Raw genomic sequence first — 21,158 nt, 5'->3', positions numbered from 1 at the left:
TTTACTTGCCTTGCATATTGGTAAAATGATGCCGTATGCCGGAAGACTTCCTTTTTTTTGTTTCTTCAGTCTCGGCAATTCAGAGAAACTCGGTTGTGAAACACTGCCACCTCTGGTCATTCAGTATAATCTGTAGATGGAAAAGTCCACTGTTAGCACCTTTTCTATAAGCAATACAAAAAAATCTTGATTTTTAGAAAGGGTAAACAGATCAATACTATGGAGTCTTTTATTGTGAAAATCAAAAGCTCTTTAGAAAATCAAATCTCAATTTTAGTTTTTAACCTCACATACTTCTCTGCAACATTGCTAGTTCCAGGATATAAAGCAGGGTTTAGTAGCGTTGGAGGCAGCCAGGCTTTTATGAACTATCATGACCAACACAATGTGATCCATATTACTTTCATCTTGACAGAAATTATGTTCAGGCACAGTCTCCCACTGTAAGGTAGTGAGGACATGCTGATGCTGTGAGCGTCTTTTTAATGCATAAAGGAATTATTGTGAGTTAAACTTGCCTTGTATATTGGTAAAATGATGCCGTATGCCGGAAGACTTCCTTTTTTTTTTTTGTTCTTCAGTCTCGGCAATTCAGAGAAACTCGGTTGTGAAACACTGCCACCTCTGGTCATTCAGTATAATCTGTAGATGGAAAAGTCCACTGTTAGCACATTTTCTATAAGCAATACCAAAAAATCTTGATTTTTAGAAAGGGTAAACAGATCAATACTATGGAGTCTTTTATTGTGAAAATCAAAAGCTCATTAGAAAATCAAATCTCAATTTTAGTTTTTAACCTCACATACTTCTCTGCAACATTGCTAGTTCCAGGATATAAAGCAGGCTTTAGTAGCGTTGGAGGCAGCCAGGCTTTTATGAACTATCATGACCAACACAATGTGATCCATATTACTCTCATCTTGACAGAAATTATGTTCAGGCACAGTCTCCCACTATAAGGTAGTGAGGACATGCTGATGCTGTGAGCGTCTTTTTAATGCATAAAGGAATTATTGTGAGTTTTACTTGCCTTGCATATTGGTAAAATGATGCCGTATGCCGGAAGACTTCCTTTTTTTTGTTTCTTCAGTCTCGGCAATTCAGAGAAACTCGGTTGTGAAACACTGCCACCTCTGGTCATTCAGTATAATCTGCAGATGGAAAAGTCCACTGTTAGCACATTTTCTATAAGCAATACAAAAAAATCTTGATTTTTAGAAAGGGTAAACAGATCAATTACTATGGAGTCTTTTATTGTGAAAATCAAAAGCTCTTTAGAAAATCAAATCTCAATTTTAGTTTTTAACCTCACATACTTCTCTGCAACATTGCTAGTTCCAGGATATAAAGCAGGGTTTAGTAGCGTTGGAGGCAGCCAGGCTTTTATGAACTATCATGACCAACACAATGTGATCCATATTACTCTCATCTTGACAGAAATTATGTTCAGGCACAGTCTCCCACTATAAGGTAGTGAGGACATGCTGATGCTGTGAGCGTCTTTTTAATGCATAAAGAAATTATTGTGAGTTTTACTTGCCTTGCATATTGGTAAAATGATGCCGTATGCCGGAAGACTTCCTTTTTTTTGTTTCTTCAGTCTCGGCAATTCAGAGAAACTCGGTTGTGAAACACTGCCACCTCTGGTCATTCAGTATAATCTGTAGATGGAAAAGTCCACTGTTAGCACATTTTCTATAAGCAATACAAAAAAATCTTGATTTTTAGAAAGGGTAAACAGATCAATACTATGGAGTCTTTTATTGTGAAAATGAAAAGCTCTTTAGAAAATCAAATCTCAATTTTAGTTTTTAACCTCACATACTTCTCTGCAACATTGCTAGTTCCAGGATATAAAGCAGGCTTTAGTAGCGTTGGAGGCAGCCAGGCTTTTATGAACTATCATGACCAACACAATGTGATCCATATTACTTTCATCTTGACAGAAATTATGTTCAGGCACAGTCTCCCACTATAAGGTAGTGAGGACATGCTGATGCTGTGAGCGTCTTTTTAATGCATAAAGGAATTATTGTGAGTTAAACTTGCCTTGTATATTGGTAAAATGATGCCGTATGCCGGAAGACTTCCTTTTTTTTTTTTGTTCTTCAGTCTCGGCAATTCAGAGAAACTCGGTTGTGAAACACTGCCACCTCTGGTCATTCAGTACAATCTGTAGATGGAAAAGTCCACTGTTAGCACATTTTCTATAAGCAATACAAAAAAATCTTGATTTTTAGAAAGGGTAAACAGATCAATACTATGGAGTCTTTTATTGTGAAAATCAAAAGCTCATTAGAAAATCAAATCTCAATTTTAGTTTTTAACCTCACATACTTCTCTGCAACATTGCTAGTTCCAGGATATAAAGCAGGCTTTAGTAGCGTTGGAGGCAGCCAGGCTTTTATGAACTATCATGACCAACACAATGTGATCCATATTACTCTCATCTTGACAAAAATTATGTTCAGGCACAGTCTCCCACTATAAGGTAGTGAGGACATGCTGATGCTGTGAGCGTCTTTTTAATGCATAAAGGAATTATTGTGAGTTAAACTTGCCTTGTATATTGGTAAAATGATGCCGTATGCCGGAAGACTTCCTTTTTTTTTTTTGTTCTTCAGTCTCGGCAATTCAGAGAAACTCGGTTGTGAAACACTGCCACCTCTGGTCATTCAGTATAATCTGTAGATGGAAAAGTCCACTGTTAGCACATTTTCTATAAGCAATACAAAAAAATCTTGATTTTTAGAAAGGGTAAACAGATCAATACTATGGAGTCTTTTATTGTGAAAATCAACAGCTCATTAGAAAATCAAATGTCAATTTTAGTTTTAAACCTCACATACTTCTCTGCAACATTGCTAGCTCCAGGATATAAAGCAGGCTTTAGTAGCGTTGGAGGCAGCCAGGCTTTTATGAACTATAATGACCAACACAATGTGATCCATATTACTTTCATCTTGATAGAAATTATGTTCAGGCACAGTCTCCCACTGTAAGGTAGTGAGGACATGCTGATGCTGTGAGCGTCTTTTTAATGCATAAAGGAATTATTGTGAGTTTTACTTGCCTTATAAATTGGTAAAATGATCCCGTATGCCGGAAGACTTCCTTTTTTTTTTCTTCAGTCTCGGCAATTCAGAGAAACTCGGTTGTGAAACACTGCCACCTCTGGTCATTCAGTATAATCTGTAGATGGAAAAGTCCACTGTTAGCACATTTTCTATAAGCAATACAAAAAAAATCTTGATTTTTAGAAAGGGTAAACAGATCAATACTATGGAGTCTTTTATTGTGAAAATCAACAGCTCATTAGAAAATCAAATCTCAATTTTAGTTTTTAACCTCACATACTTCTCTGCAACATTGCTAGCTCCAGGATATAAAGCAGGCTTTAGTAGCGTTGGAGGCAGCCAGGCTTTTATGAACTATCATGACCAACACAATGTGATCCATATTACTTTCATCTTGATAGAAATTATGTTCAGGCACAGTCTCCCACTGTAAGGTAGTGAGGACATGCTGATGCTGTGAGCGTCTTTTTAATGCATAAAGGGATTATTGTGAGTTTTACTTGCCTTATAAATTGGTAAAATGATCCCGTATGCCGGAAGACTTCCTTTTTTTTTTCTTCAGTCTCGGCAATTCAGAGAAACTCGGTTGTGAAACACTGCCACCTCTGGTCATTCAGTATAATCTGTAGATGGAAAAGTCCACTGTTAGCACATTTTCTATAAGCAATACAAAAAAAATCTTGATTTTTAGAAAGGGTAAACAGATCAATACTATGGAGTCTTTTATTGTGAAAATCAACAGCTCATTAGAAAATCAAATCTCAATTTTAGTTTTTAACCTCACATACTTCTCTGCAACATTGCTAGCTCCAGGATATAAAGCAGGCTTTAGTAGCGTTGGAGGCAGCCAGGCTTTTATGAACTATCATGACCAACACAATGTGATCCATATTACTTTCATCTTGACAGAAATTATGTTCAGGCACAGTCTCCCACTATAAGGTAGTGAGGACATGCTGATGCTGTGAGCGTCTTTTTAATGCATAAAGGAATTATTGTGAGTTTTACTTGCCTTGCATATTGGTAAAATGATGCCGTATGCCGGAAGACTTCCTTTTTGTTTTTTTGTTCTTCAATCTCGGCAATTCAGAGAAACTCGGTTGTGAAACACTGCCACCTCTGGTCATTCAGTATAATCTGCAGATGGAAAAGTCCACTGTTAGCACATTTTCTATAAGCAATACAAAAAAATCTTGATTTTTAGAAAGGGTAAACAGATCAATACTATGGAGTCTTTTATTGTGAAAATCAAAAGCTCATTAGAAAATCAAATCTCAATTTTAGTTTTTAACCTCACATACTTCTCTGCAACATTGCTAGTTCCAGGATATAAAGCAGGCTTTAGTAGCGTTGGAGGCAGCCAGGCTTTTATGAACTATCATGACCAACACAATGTGATCCATATTACTCTCATCTTGACAAAAATTATGTTCAGGCACAGTCTCCCACTATAAGGTAGTGAGGACATGCTGATGCTGTGAGCGTCTTTTTAATGCATAAAGGAATTATTGTGAGTTAAACTTGCCTTGTATATTGGTAAAATGATGCCGTATGCCGGAAGACTTCCTTTTTTTTTTTTGTTCTTCAGTCTCGGCAATTCAGAGAAACTCGGTTGTGAAACACTGCCACCTCTGGTCATTCAGTATAATCTGTAGATGGAAAAGTCCACTGTTAGCACATTTTCTATAAGCAATACAAAAAAATCTTGATTTTTAGAAAGGGTAAACAGATCAATACTATGGAGTCTTTTATTGTGAAAATCAACAGCTCATTAGAAAATCAAATGTCAATTTTAGTTTTAAACCTCACATACTTCTCTGCAACATTGCTAGCTCCAGGATATAAAGCAGGCTTTAGTAGCGTTGGAGGCAGCCAGGCTTTTATGAACTATAATGACCAACACAATGTGATCCATATTACTTTCATCTTGATAGAAATTATGTTCAGGCACAGTCTCCCACTGTAAGGTAGTGAGGACATGCTGATGCTGTGAGCGTCTTTTTAATGCATAAAGGAATTATTGTGAGTTTTACTTGCCTTATAAATTGGTAAAATGATCCCGTATGCCGGAAGACTTCCTTTTTTTTTTCTTCAGTCTCGGCAATTCAGAGAAACTCGGTTGTGAAACACTGCCACCTCTGGTCATTCAGTATAATCTGTAGATGGAAAAGTCCACTGTTAGCACATTTTCTATAAGCAATACAAAAAAAATCTTGATTTTTAGAAAGGGTAAACAGATCAATACTATGGAGTCTTTTATTGTGAAAATCAACAGCTCATTAGAAAATCAAATCTCAATTTTAGTTTTTAACCTCACATACTTCTCTGCAACATTGCTAGCTCCAGGATATAAAGCAGGCTTTAGTAGCGTTGGAGGCAGCCAGGCTTTTATGAACTATCATGACCAACACAATGTGATCCATATTACTTTCATCTTGACAGAAATTATGTTCAGGCACAGTCTCCCACTATAAGGTAGTGAGGACATGCTGATGCTGTGAGCGTCTTTTTAATGCATAAAGGAATTATTGTGAGTTTTACTTGCCTTGCATATTGGTAAAATGATGCCGTATGCCGGAAGACTTCCTTTTTGTTTTTTTGTTCTTCAATCTCGGCAATTCAGAGAAACTCGGTTGTGAAACACTGCCACCTCTGGTCATTCAGTATAATCTGCAGATGGAAAAGTCCACTGTTAGCACATTTTCTATAAGCAATACAAAAAAATCTTGATTTTTAGAAAGCGTAAACAGATCAATACTATGGAGCCTTTTATTGTGAAAATCAACAGCTCATTAGAAAATCAAATCTCAATTTTAGTTTTTAACCTCACATACTTCTCTAGAACATTGCTAGTTCCAGGATATAAAGCAGGCTTTAGTAGCGTTGGAGGCAGCCAGGCTTTTATGAACTATCATGACCAACACAATGTGATCCATATTACTTTCATCTTGACAGAAATTATGTTCAGGCACAGTCTCCCACTATAAGGTAGTGAGGACATGCTGATGCTGTGAGCGTCTTTTTAATGCATAAAGGAATTATTGTGAGTTAAACTTGCCTTGTATATTGGTAAAATGATGCCGTATGCCGGAAGACTTCCTTTTTTTTTTTTGTTCTTCAGTCTCGGCAATTCAGAGAAACTCGGTTGTGAAACACTGCCACCTCTGGTCATTCAGTATAATCTGTAGATGGAAAAGTCCACTGTTAGCACATTTTCTATAAGCAATACAAAAAAATCTTGATTTTTAGAAAGGGTAAACAGATCAATACTATGGAGTCTTTTATTGTGAAAATCAACAGCTCATTAGAAAATCAAATCTCAATTTTAGTTTTTAACCTCACATACTTCTCTGCAACATTGCTAGCTCCAGGATATAAAGCAGGCTTTAGTAGCGTTGGAGGCAGCCAGGCTTTTATGAACTATCATGACCAACACAATGTGATCCATATTACTTTCATCTTGACAGAAATTATGTTCAGGCACAGTCTCCCACTGTAAGGTAGTGAGGACATGCTGATGCTGTGAGCGTCTTTTTAATGCATAAAGGAATTATTGTGAGTTAAACTTGCCTTGTATATTGGTAAAATGATGCCGTATGCCGGAAGACTTCCTTTTTTTTTTTTGTTCTTCAGTCTCGGCAATTCAGAGAAACTCGGTTGTGAAACACTGCCACCTCTGGTCATTCAGTATAATCTGTAGATGGAAAAGTCCACTGTTAGCACATTTTCTATAAGCAATACAAAAAAATCTTGATTTTTAGAAAGGGTAAACAGATCAATACTATGGAGTCTTTTATTGTGAAAATCAAAAGCTCTTTAGAAAATCAAATCTCAATTTTAGTTTTTAACCTCACATACTTCTCTGCAACATTGCTAGTTCCAGGATATAAAGCAGGGTTTAGTAGCGTTGGAGGCAGCCAGGCTTTTATGAACTATCATGACCAACACAATGTGATCCATATTACTCTCATCTTGACAGAAATTATGTTCAGGCACAGTCTCCCACTATAAGGTAGTGAGGACATGCTGATGCTGTGAGCGTCTTTTTAATGCATAAAGGAATTATTGTGAGTTAAACTTGCCTTGTATATTGGTAAAATGATGCCGTATGCCGGAAGACTTCCTTTTTTTTTTTTGTTCTTCAGTCTCGGCAATTCAGAGAAACTCGGTTGTGAAACACTGCCACCTCTGGTCATTCAGTATAATCTGTAGATGGAAAAGTCCACTGTTAGCACATTTTCTATAAGCAATACAAAAAAATCTTGATTTTTAGAAAGGGTAAACAGATCAATACTATGGAGTCTTTTATTGTGAAAATCAACAGCTCATTAGAAAATCAAATCTCAATTTTAGTTTTTAACCTCACATACTTCTCTGCAACATTGCTAGCTCCAGGATATAAAGCAGGCTTTAGTAGCGTTGGAGGCAGCCAGGCTTTTATGAACTATCATGACCAACACAATGTGATCCATATTACTCTCATCTTGACAGAAATTATGTTCAGGCACAGTCTCCAACTATAAGGTAGTGAGGACATACTGATGCTGTGAGCGTCTTTTTAATGCATAAAGGAATTATTGTGAGTTAAACTTGCCTTGCATATTGGTAAAATGATGCCGTATGCCGGAAGACTTCCTTTTTTTTTTCTTCAGTCTCGGCAATTCAGAGAAACTAGGTTGTGAAACACTGCCACCTCTGGTCATTCAGTATAATCTGCAGATGGAAAAGTCCACTGTTAGCACATTTTCTATAAGCAATACAAAAAAATCGTGATTTTTAGAAAGGGTAAACAGATCAATACTATGGAGTCTTTTATTGTGAAAATCAAAAGCTCTTTAGAAAATCAAATCTCAATTTTAGTTTTTAACCTCACATACTTCTCTGCAACATTGCTAGTTCCAGGATATAAAGCAGGGTTTAGTAGCGTTGGAGGCAGCCAGGCTTTTATGAACTATCATGACCAACACAATGTGATCCATATTACTCTCATCTTGACAGAAATTATGTTCAGGCACAGTCTCCAACTATAAGGTAGTGAGGACATACTGATGCTGTGAGCGTCTTTTTAATGCATAAAGGAATTATTGTGAGTTTTACTTGCCTTGCATATTGGTAAAATGATGCCGTATGCCGGAAGACTTCCTTTTTTTTGTTTCTTCAGTCTCGGCAATTCAGAGAAACTCGGTTGTGAAACACTGCCACCTCTGGTCATTCAGTATAATCTGTAGATGGAAAAGTCCACTGTTAGCACCTTTTCTATAAGCAATACAAAAAAATCTTGATTTTTAGAAAGGGTAAACAGATCAATACTATGGAGTCTTTTATTGTGAAAATCAAAAGCTCTTTAGAAAATCAAATCTCAATTTTAGTTTTTAACCTCACATACTTCTCTGCAACATTGCTAGTTCCAGGATATAAAGCAGGGTTTAGTAGCGTTGGAGGCAGCCAGGCTTTTATGAACTATCATGACCAACACAATGTGATCCATATTACTTTCATCTTGACAGAAATTATGTTCAGGCACAGTCTCCCACTGTAAGGTAGTGAGGACATGCTGATGCTGTGAGCGTCTTTTTAATGCATAAAGGAATTATTGTGAGTTAAACTTGCCTTGTATATTGGTAAAATGATGCCGTATGCCGGAAGACTTCCTTTTTTTTTTTTGTTCTTCAGTCTCGGCAATTCAGAGAAACTCGGTTGTGAAACACTGCCACCTCTGGTCATTCAGTATAATCTGTAGATGGAAAAGTCCACTGTTAGCACATTTTCTATAAGCAATACCAAAAAATCTTGATTTTTAGAAAGGGTAAACAGATCAATACTATGGAGTCTTTTATTGTGAAAATCAAAAGCTCATTAGAAAATCAAATCTCAATTTTAGTTTTTAACCTCACATACTTCTCTGCAACATTGCTAGTTCCAGGATATAAAGCAGGCTTTAGTAGCGTTGGAGGCAGCCAGGCTTTTATGAACTATCATGACCAACACAATGTGATCCATATTACTCTCATCTTGACAGAAATTATGTTCAGGCACAGTCTCCCACTATAAGGTAGTGAGGACATGCTGATGCTGTGAGCGTCTTTTTAATGCATAAAGGAATTATTGTGAGTTTTACTTGCCTTGCATATTGGTAAAATGATGCCGTATGCCGGAAGACTTCCTTTTTTTTGTTTCTTCAGTCTCGGCAATTCAGAGAAACTCGGTTGTGAAACACTGCCACCTCTGGTCATTCAGTATAATCTGCAGATGGAAAAGTCCACTGTTAGCACATTTTCTATAAGCAATACAAAAAAATCTTGATTTTTAGAAAGGGTAAACAGATCAATTACTATGGAGTCTTTTATTGTGAAAATCAAAAGCTCTTTAGAAAATCAAATCTCAATTTTAGTTTTTAACCTCACATACTTCTCTGCAACATTGCTAGTTCCAGGATATAAAGCAGGGTTTAGTAGCGTTGGAGGCAGCCAGGCTTTTATGAACTATCATGACCAACACAATGTGATCCATATTACTCTCATCTTGACAGAAATTATGTTCAGGCACAGTCTCCCACTATAAGGTAGTGAGGACATGCTGATGCTGTGAGCGTCTTTTTAATGCATAAAGAAATTATTGTGAGTTTTACTTGCCTTGCATATTGGTAAAATGATGCCGTATGCCGGAAGACTTCCTTTTTTTTGTTTCTTCAGTCTCGGCAATTCAGAGAAACTCGGTTGTGAAACACTGCCACCTCTGGTCATTCAGTATAATCTGTAGATGGAAAAGTCCACTGTTAGCACATTTTCTATAAGCAATACAAAAAAATCTTGATTTTTAGAAAGGGTAAACAGATCAATACTATGGAGTCTTTTATTGTGAAAATGAAAAGCTCTTTAGAAAATCAAATCTCAATTTTAGTTTTTAACCTCACATACTTCTCTGCAACATTGCTAGTTCCAGGATATAAAGCAGGCTTTAGTAGCGTTGGAGGCAGCCAGGCTTTTATGAACTATCATGACCAACACAATGTGATCCATATTACTTTCATCTTGACAGAAATTATGTTCAGGCACAGTCTCCCACTATAAGGTAGTGAGGACATGCTGATGCTGTGAGCGTCTTTTTAATGCATAAAGGAATTATTGTGAGTTAAACTTGCCTTGTATATTGGTAAAATGATGCCGTATGCCGGAAGACTTCCTTTTTTTTTTTTGTTCTTCAGTCTCGGCAATTCAGAGAAACTCGGTTGTGAAACACTGCCACCTCTGGTCATTCAGTACAATCTGTAGATGGAAAAGTCCACTGTTAGCACATTTTCTATAAGCAATACAAAAAAATCTTGATTTTTAGAAAGGGTAAACAGATCAATACTATGGAGTCTTTTATTGTGAAAATCAAAAGCTCATTAGAAAATCAAATCTCAATTTTAGTTTTTAACCTCACATACTTCTCTGCAACATTGCTAGCTCCAGGATATAAAGCAGGCTTTAGTAGCGTTGGAGGCAGCCAGGCTTTTATGAACTATCATGACCAACACAATGTGATCCATATTACTTTCATCTTGACAGAAATTATGTTCAGGCACAGTCTCCCACTGTAAGGTAGTGAGGACATGCTGATGCTGTGAGCGTCTTTTTAATGCATAAAGGAATTATTGTGAGTTAAACTTGCCTTGTATATTGGTAAAATGATGCCGTATGCCGGAAGACTTCCTTTTTTTTTTTTGTTCTTCAGTCTCGGCAATTCAGAGAAACTCGGTTGTGAAACACTGCCACCTCTGGTCATTCAGTATAATCTGTAGATGGAAAAGTCCACTGTTAGCACATTTTCTATAAGCAATACCAAAAAATCTTGATTTTTAGAAAGGGTAAACAGATCAATACTATGGAGTCTTTTATTGTGAAAATCAAAAGCTCATTAGAAAATCAAATCTCAATTTTAGTTTTTAACCTCACATACTTCTCTGCAACATTGCTAGTTCCAGGATATAAAGCAGGCTTTAGTAGCGTTGGAGGCAGCCAGGCTTTTATGAACTATCATGACCAACACAATGTGATCCATATTACTCTCATCTTGACAGAAATTATGTTCAGGCACAGTCTCCCACTATAAGGTAGTGAGGACATGCTGATGCTGTGAGCGTCTTTTTAATGCATAAAGAAATTATTGTGAGTTTTACTTGCCTTGCATATTGGTAAAATGATGCCGTATGCCGGAAGACTTCCTTTTTTTTGTTTCTTCAGTCTCGGCAATTCAGAGAAACTCGGTTGTGAAACACTGCCACCTCTGGTCATTCAGTATAATCTGTAGATGGAAAAGTCCACTGTTAGCACATTTTCTATAAGCAATACAAAAAAATCTTGATTTTTAGAAAGGGTAAACAGATCAATACTATGGAGTCTTTTATTGTGAAAATGAAAAGCTCTTTAGAAAATCAAATCTCAATTTTAGTTTTTAACCTCACATACTTCTCTGCAACATTGCTAGTTCCAGGATATAAAGCAGGCTTTAGTAGCGTTGGAGGCAGCCAGGCTTTTATGAACTATCATGACCAACACAATGTGATCCATATTACTTTCATCTTGACAGAAATTATGTTCAGGCACAGTCTCCCACTATAAGGTAGTGAGGACATGCTGATGCTGTGAGCGTCTTTTTAATGCATAAAGGAATTATTGTGAGTTAAACTTGCCTTGTATATTGGTAAAATGATGCCGTATGCCGGAAGACTTCCTTTTTTTTTTTTGTTCTTCAGTCTCGGCAATTCAGAGAAACTCGGTTGTGAAACACTGCCACCTCTGGTCATTCAGTACAATCTGTAGATGGAAAAGTCCACTGTTAGCACATTTTCTATAAGCAATACAAAAAAATCTTGATTTTTAGAAAGGGTAAACAGATCAATACTATGGAGTCTTTTATTGTGAAAATCAAAAGCTCATTAGAAAATCAAATCTCAATTTTAGTTTTTAACCTCACATACTTCTCTGCAACATTGCTAGCTCCAGGATATAAAGCAGGCTTTAGTAGCGTTGGAGGCAGCCAGGCTTTTATGAACTATCATGACCAACACAATGTGATCCATATTACTTTCATCTTGACAGAAATTATGTTCAGGCACAGTCTCCCACTGTAAGGTAGTGAGGACATGCTGATGCTGTGAGCGTCTTTTTAATGCATAAAGGAATTATTGTGAGTTAAACTTGCCTTGTATATTGGTAAAATGATGCCGTATGCCGGAAGACTTCCTTTTTTTTTTTTGTTCTTCAGTCTCGGCAATTCAGAGAAACTCGGTTGTGAAACACTGCCACCTCTGGTCATTCAGTATAATCTGTAGATGGAAAAGTCCACTGTTAGCACATTTTCTATAAGCAATACCAAAAAATCTTGATTTTTAGAAAGGGTAAACAGATCAATACTATGGAGTCTTTTATTGTGAAAATCAAAAGCTCATTAGAAAATCAAATCTCAATTTTAGTTTTTAACCTCACATACTTCTCTGCAACATTGCTAGTTCCAGGATATAAAGCAGGCTTTAGTAGCGTTGGAGGCAGCCAGGCTTTTATGAACTATCATGACCAACACAATGTGATCCATATTACTCTCATCTTGACAGAAATTATGTTCAGGCACAGTCTCCAACTATAAGGTAGTGAGGACATACTGATGCTGTGAGCGTCTTTTTAATGCATAAAGGAATTATTGTGAGTTTTACTTGCCTTGCATATTGGTAAAATGATGCCGTATGCCGGAAGACTTCCTTTTTTTTGTTTCTTCAGTCTCGGCAATTCAGAGAAACTCGGTTGTGAAACACTGCCACCTCTGGTCATTCAGTATAATCTGTAGATGGAAAAGTCCACTGTTAGCACCTTTTCTATAAGCAATACAAAAAAATCTTGATTTTTAGAAATGGTAAACAGATCAATACTATGGAGTCTTTTATTGTGAAAATCAAAAGCTCTTTAGAAAATCAAATCTCAATTTTAGTTTTTAACCTCACATACTTCTCTGCAACATTGCTAGTTCCAGGATATAAAGCAGGGTTTAGTAGCGTTGGAGGCAGCCAGGCTTTTATGAACTATCATGACCAACACAATGTGATCCATATTACTTTCATCTTGACAGAAATTATGTTCAGGCACAGTCTCCCACTGTAAGGTAGTGAGGACATGCTGATGCTGTGAGCGTCTTTTTAATGCATAAAGGAATTATTGTGAGTTAAACTTGCCTTGTATATTGGTAAAATGATGCCGTATGCCGGAAGACTTCCTTTTTTTTTTTTGTTCTTCAGTCTCGGCAATTCAGAGAAACTCGGTTGTGAAACACTGCCACCTCTGGTCATTCAGTATAATCTGCAGATGGAAAAGTCCACTGTTAGCACATTTTCTATAAGCAATACAAAAAAATCGTGATTTTTAGAAAGGGTAAACAGATCAATACTATGGAGTCTTTTATTGTGAAAATCAAAAGCTCTTTAGAAAATCAAATCTCAATTTTAGTTTTTAACCTCACATACTTCTCTGCAACATTGCTAGTTCCAGGATATAAAGCAGGCTTTAGTAGCGTTGGAGGCAGCCAGGCTTTTATGAACTATCATGACCAACACAATGTGATCCATATTACTCTCATCTTGACAGAAATTATGTTCAGGCACAGTCTCCCACTATAAGGTAGTGAGGACATGCTGATGCTGTGAGCGTCTTTTTAATGCATAAAGGAATTATTGTGAGTTAAACTTGCCTTGTATATTGGTAAAATGATGCCGTATGCCGGAAGACTTCCTTTTTTTTGTTTCTTTAGTCTCGGCAATTCAGAGAAACTCGGTTGTGAAACACTGCCACCTCTGGTCATTCAGTATAATCTGTAGATGGAAAAGTCCACTGTTAGCACATTTTCTATAAGCAATACAAAAAAAATCTTGATTTTTAGAAAGGGTAAACAGATCAATACTATGGAGTCTTTTATTGTGAAAATCAAAAGCTCTTTAGAAAATCAAATCTCAATTTTAGTTTTTAACCTCACATACTTCTCTGCAACATTGCTAGTTCCAGGATATAAAGCAGGGTTTAGTAGCGTTGGAGGCAGCCAGGCTTTTATGAACTATCATGACCAACACAATGTGATCCATATTACTCTCATCTTGACAGAAATTATGTTCAGGCACAGTCTCCCACTATAAGGTAGTGAGGACATGCTGATGCTGTGAGCGTCTTTTTAATGCATAAAGGAATTATTGTGAGTTTTACTTGCCTTGCATATTGGTAAAATGATGCCGTATGCCGGAAGACTTCCTTTTTTTTGTTTCTTCAGTCTCGGCAATTCAGAGAAACTCGGTTGTGAAACACTGCCACCTCTGGTCATTCAGTATAATCTGTAGATGGAAAAGTCCACTGTTAGCACATTTTCTATAAGCAATACAAAAAAATCTTGATTTTTAGAAAGGGTAAACAGATCAATACTATGGAGTCTTTTATTGTGAAAATCAACAGCTCATTAGAAAATCAAATCTCAATTTTAGTTTTTAACCTCACATACTTCTCTGCAACATTGCTAGCTCCAGGATATAAAGCAGGCTTTAGTAGCGTTGGAGGCAGCCAGGCTTTTATGAACTATCATGACCAACACAATGTGATCCATATTACTCTCATCTTGACAGAAATTATGTTCAGGCACAGTCTCCCACTATAAGGTAGTGAGGACATGCTGATGCTGTGAGCGTCTTTTTAATGCATAAAGGAATTATTGTGAGTTTTACTTGCCTTGCATATTGGTAAAATGATGCCGTATGCCGGAAGACTTCCTTTTTTTTTTTTTCTTCAGTCTCGGCAATTCAGAGAAACTCGGTTGTGAAACACTGCCACCTCTGGTCATTCAGTATAATCTGCAGATGGAAAAGTCCACTGTTAGCACATTTTCTATAAGCAATACAAAAAAATCGTGATTTTTAGAAAGGGTAAACAGATCAATACTATGGAGTCTTTTATTGTGAAAATCAAAATCTCTTTAGAAAATCAAATCTCAATTTTAGTTTTTAACCTCACATACTTCTCTGCAACATTGCTAGTTCCAGGATATAAAGCAGGCTTTAGTAGCGTTGGAGGCAGCCAGACTTTTATGAACTATCATGACCAACACAATGTGATCCATATTACTTTCATCTTGACAGAAATTATGTTCAGGCACAGTCTCCCACTATAAGGTAGTGAGGACATGCTGATGCTGTGAGCGTCTTTTTAATGCATAAAGGAATTATTGTGAGTTTTACTTGCCTTGCATATTGGTAAAATGATGCCGTATGCCGGAAGACTTCCTTTTTTTTGTTTCTTCAGTCTCGGCAATTCAGAGAAACTCGGTTGTGAAACACTGCCACCTCTGGTCATTCAGTATAATCTGTAGATGGAAAAGTCCACTGTTAGCACATTTTCTATAAGCAATACAAAAAAATCTTGATTTTTAGAAAGGGTAAACAGATCAATACTATGGAGTCTTTTATTGTGAAAATCAAAAGCTCATTAGAAAATCAAATCTCAATTTTAGTTTTTAACCTCACATACTTCTCTGCAACATTGCTAGTTCCAGGATATAAAGCAGGCTTTAGTAGCGTTGGAGGCAGCCAGGCTTTTATGAACTATCATGACCAACACAATGTGATCCATATTACTCTCATCTTGACAGAAATTATGTTCAGGCACAGTCTCCCACTATAAGGTAGTGAGGACATGCTGATGCTGTGAGCGTCTTTTTAATGCATAAAGGAATTATTGTGAGTTAAACTTGCCTTGCATATTGGTAAAATGATGCCGTATGCCGGAAGACTTCCTTTTTTTTTTCTTCAGTCTCGGCAATTCAGAGAAACTCGGTTGTGAAACACTGCCACCTCTGGTCATTCAGTATAATCTGCAGATGGAAAAGTCCACTGTTAGCACATTTTCTATAAGCAATACAAAAAAATCTTGATTTTTAGAAAGGGTAAACAGATCAATACTATGGAGTCTTTTATTGTGAAAATCAAAAGCTCATTAGAAAATCAAATCTCAATTTTAGTTTTTAACCTCACATACTTCTCTGCAACATTGCTAGTTCCAGGATATAAAGCAGGCTTTAGTAGCGTTGGAGGCAGCCAGGCTTTTATGAACTATCATGACCAACACAATGTGATCCATATTACTCTCATCTTGACAAAAATTATGTTCAGGCACAGTCTCCCACTATAAGGTAGTGAGGACATGCTGATGCTGTGAGCGTCTTTTTAATGCATAAAGGAATTATTGTGAGTTAAACTTGCCTTGTATATTGGTAAAATGATGCCGTATGCCGGAAGACTTCCTTTTTTTTTTTTGTTCTTCAGTCTCGGCAATTCAGAGAAACTCGGTTGTGAAACACTGCCACCTCTGGTCATTCAGTATAATCTGTAGATGGAAAAGTCCACTGTTAGCACATTTTCTATAAGCAATACAAAAAAATCTTGATTTTTAGAAAGGGTAAACAGATCAATACTATGGAGTCTTTTATTGTGAAAATCAACAGCTCATTAGAAAATCAAATGTCAATTTTAGTTTTAAACCTCACATACTTCTCTGCAACATTGCTAGCTCCAGGATATAAAGCAGGCTTTAGTAGCGTTGGAGGCAGCCAGGCTTTTATGAACTATAATGACCAACACAATGTGATCCATATTACTTTCATCTTGATAGAAATTATGTTCAGGCACAGTCTCCCACTGTAAGGTAGTGAGGACATGCTGATGCTGTGAGCGTCTTTTTAATGCATAAAGGAATTATTGTGAGTTTTACTTGCCTTATAAATTGGTAAAATGATCCCGTATGCCGGAAGACTTCCTTTTTTTTTTCTTCAGTCTCGGCAATTCAGAGAAACTCGGTTGTGAAACACTGCCACCTCTGGTCATTCAGTATAATCTGTAGATGGAAAAGTCCACTGTTAGCACATTTTCTATAAGCAATACAAAAAAAATCTTGATTTTTAGAAAGGGTAAACAGATCAATACTATGGAGTCTTTTATTGTGAAAATCAACAGCTCATTAGAAAATCAAATCTCAATTTTAGTTTTTAACCTCACATACTTCTCTGCAACATTGCTAGCTCCAGGATATAAAGCAGGCTTTAGTAGCGTTGGAGGCAGCCAGGCTTTTATGAACTATCATGACCAACACAATGTGATCCATATTACTTTCATCTTGATAGAAATTATGTTCAGGCACAGTCTCCCACTGTAAGGTAGTGAGGACATGCTGATGCTGTGAGCGTCTTTTTAATGCATAAAGGGATTATTGTGAGTTTTACTTGCCTTATAAATTGGTAAAATGATCCCGTATGCCGGAAGACTTCCTTTTTTTTTTTCTTCAGTCTCGGCAATTCAGAGAAACTCGGTTGTGAAACACTGCCACCTCTGGTCATTCAGTATAATCTGTAGATGGAAAAGTCCACTGTTAGCACATTTTCTATAAGCAATACAAAAAAAATCTTGATTTTTAGAAAGGGTAAACAGATCAATACTATGGAGTCTTTTATTGTGAAAATCAACAGCTCATTAGAAAATCAAATCTCAATTTTAGTTTTTAACCTCACATACTTCTCTGCAACATTGCTAGCTCCAGGATATAAAGCAGGCTTTAGTAGCGTTGGAGGCAGCCAGGCTTTTATGAACTATCATGACCAACACAATGTGATCCATATTACTTTCATCTTGACAGAAATTATGTTCAGGCACAGTCTCCCACTATAAGGTAGTGAGGACATGCTGATGCTGTGAGCGTCTTTTTAATGCATAAAGGAATTATTGTGAGTTTTACTTGCCTTGCATATTGGTAAAATGATGCCGTATGCCGGAAGACTTCCTTTTTGTTTTTTTGTTCTTCAATCTCGGCAATTCAGAGAAACTCGGTTGTGAAACACTGCCACCTCTGGTCATTCAGTATAATCTGCAGATGGAAAAGTCCACTGTTAGCACATTTTCTATAAGCAATACAAAAAAATCTTGATTTTTAGAAAGGGTAAACAGATCAATACTATGGAGTCTTTTATTGTGAAAATCAAAAGCTCATTAGAAAATCAAATCTCAATTTTAGTTTTTAACCTCACATACTTCTCTGCAACATTGCTAGTTCCAGGATATAAAGCAGGCTTTAGTAGCGTTGGAGGCAGCCAGGCTTTTATGAACTATCATGACCAACACAATGTGATCCATATTACTCTCATCTTGACAAAAATTATGTTCAGGCACAGTCTCCCACTATAAGGTAGTGAGGACATGCTGATGCTGTGAGCGTCTTTTTAATGCATAAAGGAATTATTGTGAGTTAAACTTGCCTTGTATATTGGTAAAATGATGCCGTATGCCGGAAGACTTCCTTTTTTTTTTTTGTTCTTCAGTCTCGGCAATTCAGAGAAACTCGGTTGTGAAACACTGCCACCTCTGGTCATTCAGTATAATCTGTAGATGGAAAAGTCCACTGTTAGCACATTTTCTATAAGCAATACAAAAAAATCTTGATTTTTAGAAAGGGTAAACAGATCAATACTATGGAGTCTTTTATTGTGAAAATCAACAGCTCATTAGAAAATCAAATGTCAATTTTAGTTTTAAACCTCACATACTTCTCTGCAACATTGCTAGCTCCAGGATATAAAGCAGGCTTTAGTAGCGTTGGAGGCAGCCAGGCTTTTATGAACTATAATGACCAACACAATGTGATCCATATTACTTTCATCTTGATAGAAATTATGTTCAGGCACAGTCTCCCACTGTAAGGTAGTGAGGACATGCTGATGCTGTGAGCGTCTTTTTAATGCATAAAGGAATTATTGTGAGTTTTACTTGCCTTATAAATTGGTAAAATGATCCCGTATGCCGGAAGACTTGCTTTTTTTTTTCTTCAGTCTCGGCAATTCAGAGAAACTCGGTTGTGAAACACTGCCACCTCTGGTCATTCAGTATAATCTGTAGATGGAAAAGTCCACTGTTAGCACATTTTCTATAAGCAATACAAAAAAAATCTTGATTTTTAGAAAGGGTAAACAGATCAATACTATGGAGTCTTTTATTGTGAAAATCAACAGCTCATTAGAAAATCAAATCTCAATTTTAGTTTTTAACCTCACATACTTCTCTGCAACATTGCTAGCTCCAGGATATAAAGCAGGCTTTAGTAGCGTTGGAGGCAGCCAGGCTTTTATGAACTATCATGACCAACACAATGTGATCCATATTACTTTCATCTTGATAGAAATTATGTTCAGGCACAGTCTCCCACTGTAAGGTAGTGAGGACATGCTGATGCTGTGAGCGTCTTTTTAATGCATAAAGGGATTATTGTGAGTTTTACTTGCCTTATAAATTGGTAAAATGATCCCGTATGCCGGAAGACTTCCTTTTTTTTTTCTTCAGTCTCGGCAATTCAGAGAAACTCGGTTGTGAAACACTGCCACCTCTGGTCATTCAGTATAATCTGTAGATGGAAAAGTCCACTGTTAGCACATTTTCTATAAGCAATACAAAAAAAATCTTGATTTTTAGAAAGGGTAAACAGATCAATACTATGGAGTCTTTTATTGTGAAAATCAACAGCTCATTAGAAAATCAAATCTCAATTTTAGTTTTTAACCTCACATACTTCTCTGCAACATTGCTAGCTCCAGGATATAAAGCAGGCTTTAGTAGCGTTGGAGGCAGCCAGGCTTTTATGAACTATCATGACCAACACAATGTGATCCATATTACTTTCATCTTGACAGAAATTATGTTCAGGCACAGTCTCCCACTATAAGGTAGTGAGGACATGCTGATGCTGTGAGCGTCTTTTTAATGCATAAAGGAATTATTGTGAGTTTTACTTGCCTTGCATATTGGTAAAATGATGCCGTATGCCGGAAGACTTCCTTTTTGTTTTTTTGTTCTTCAATCTCGGCAATTCAGAGAAACTCGGTTGTGAAACACTGCCACCTCTGGTCATTCAGTATAATCTGCAGATGGAAAAGTCCACTGTTAGCACATTTTCTATAAGCAATACAAAAAAATCTTGATTTTTAGAAAGCGTAAACAGATCAATACTATGGAGCCTTTTATTGTGAAAATCAACAGCTCATTAGAAAATCAAATCTCAATTTTAGTTTTTAACCTCACATACTTCTCTAGAACATTGCTAGTTCCAGGATATAAAGCAGGCTTTAGTAGCGTTGGAGGCAGCCAGGCTTTTATGAACTATCATGACCAACACAATGTGATCCATATTACTTTCATCTTGACAGAAATTATGTTCAGGCACAGTCTCCCACTATAAGGTAGTGAGGACATGCTGATGCTGTGAGCGTCTTTTTAATGCATAAAGGAATTATTGTGAGTTAAACTTGCCTTGTATATTGGTAAAATGATGCCGTATGCCGGAAGACTTCCTTTTTTTTTTTTGTTCTTCAGTCTCGGCAATTCAGAGAAACTCGGTTGTGAAACACTGCCACCTCTGGTCATTCAGTATAATCTGTAGATGGAAAAGTCCACTGTTAGCACATTTTCTATAAGCAATACAAAAAAATCTTGATTTTTAGAAAGGGTAAACAGATCAATACTATGCGGTCTTTTAGTGCGAAAATCAACAGCTCATTAGAAAATCAAATCTCAATTTTAGTTTTTAACCTCACATACTTCTCTGCAACATTGCTAGCTCCAGGATATAAAGCAGGCTTTAGTAGCGTTGGAGGCAGCCAGGCTTTTATGAACTATCATGACCAACACAATGTGATCCATATTACTTTCATCTTGACAGAAATTATGTTCAGGCACAGTCTCCCACTGTAAGGTAGTGAGGACATGCTGATGCTGTGAGCGTCTTTTTAATGCATAAAGGAATTATTGTGAGTTAAACTTGCCTTGTATATTGGTAAAATGATGCCGTATGCCGGAAGACTTCCTTTTTTTTTTTTGTTCTTCAGTCTCGGCAATTCAGAGAAACTCGGTTGTGAAACACTGCCACCTCTGGTCATTCAGTATAATCTGTAGATGGAAAAGTCCACTGTTAGCACATTTTCTATAAGCAATACAAAAAAATCTTGATTTTTAGAAAGGGTAAACAGATCAATACTATGGAGTCT

General features: G+C 36.7%; 1 long non-coding RNA gene across 1 annotated transcript in view; it reads right to left on the bottom strand.

The window, feature by feature from the left end:
• The window catches only part of LOC146785648 (uncharacterized), a 33,336-nt gene that overhangs the window by 2,547 nt on the left and 9,631 nt on the right, over positions 1-21,158 (bottom strand). The window contains exons 20-60 of the long non-coding RNA XR_014970724.1: positions 20,937-21,060; positions 20,425-20,548; positions 19,912-20,036; positions 19,404-19,522; positions 18,896-19,014; positions 18,384-18,507; positions 17,871-17,995; positions 17,362-17,481; positions 16,854-16,972; positions 16,342-16,465; positions 15,835-15,953; positions 15,326-15,446; positions 14,816-14,937; positions 14,307-14,427; positions 13,797-13,917; positions 13,285-13,408; positions 12,776-12,896; positions 12,264-12,387; positions 11,752-11,875; positions 11,243-11,363; positions 10,731-10,854; positions 10,219-10,342; positions 9,710-9,830; positions 9,200-9,320; positions 8,688-8,811; positions 8,179-8,299; positions 7,672-7,790; positions 7,160-7,283; positions 6,648-6,771; positions 6,136-6,259; positions 5,623-5,747; positions 5,115-5,233; positions 4,603-4,726; positions 4,090-4,214; positions 3,582-3,700; positions 3,074-3,192; positions 2,562-2,685; positions 1,541-1,661; positions 1,031-1,151; positions 519-642; positions 10-130 (exon numbers count right to left, since the gene is read on the bottom strand). This is a non-coding gene — a long non-coding RNA (uncharacterized LOC146785648). The remainder of the gene's footprint in view (positions 1-9; positions 131-518; positions 643-1,030; positions 1,152-1,540; positions 1,662-2,561; positions 2,686-3,073; positions 3,193-3,581; positions 3,701-4,089; positions 4,215-4,602; positions 4,727-5,114; positions 5,234-5,622; positions 5,748-6,135; positions 6,260-6,647; positions 6,772-7,159; positions 7,284-7,671; positions 7,791-8,178; positions 8,300-8,687; positions 8,812-9,199; positions 9,321-9,709; positions 9,831-10,218; positions 10,343-10,730; positions 10,855-11,242; positions 11,364-11,751; positions 11,876-12,263; positions 12,388-12,775; positions 12,897-13,284; positions 13,409-13,796; positions 13,918-14,306; positions 14,428-14,815; positions 14,938-15,325; positions 15,447-15,834; positions 15,954-16,341; positions 16,466-16,853; positions 16,973-17,361; positions 17,482-17,870; positions 17,996-18,383; positions 18,508-18,895; positions 19,015-19,403; positions 19,523-19,911; positions 20,037-20,424; positions 20,549-20,936; positions 21,061-21,158) is intronic.

Source organism: Triturus cristatus, chromosome 11 (genome assembly GCF_964204655.1).
Source record: "Triturus cristatus chromosome 11, aTriCri1.1, whole genome shotgun sequence".
Lineage (NCBI taxonomy): Eukaryota > Metazoa > Chordata > Amphibia > Caudata > Salamandridae > Triturus > Triturus cristatus.
This window is presented reverse-complemented; position numbering and strand designations above follow the sequence as displayed.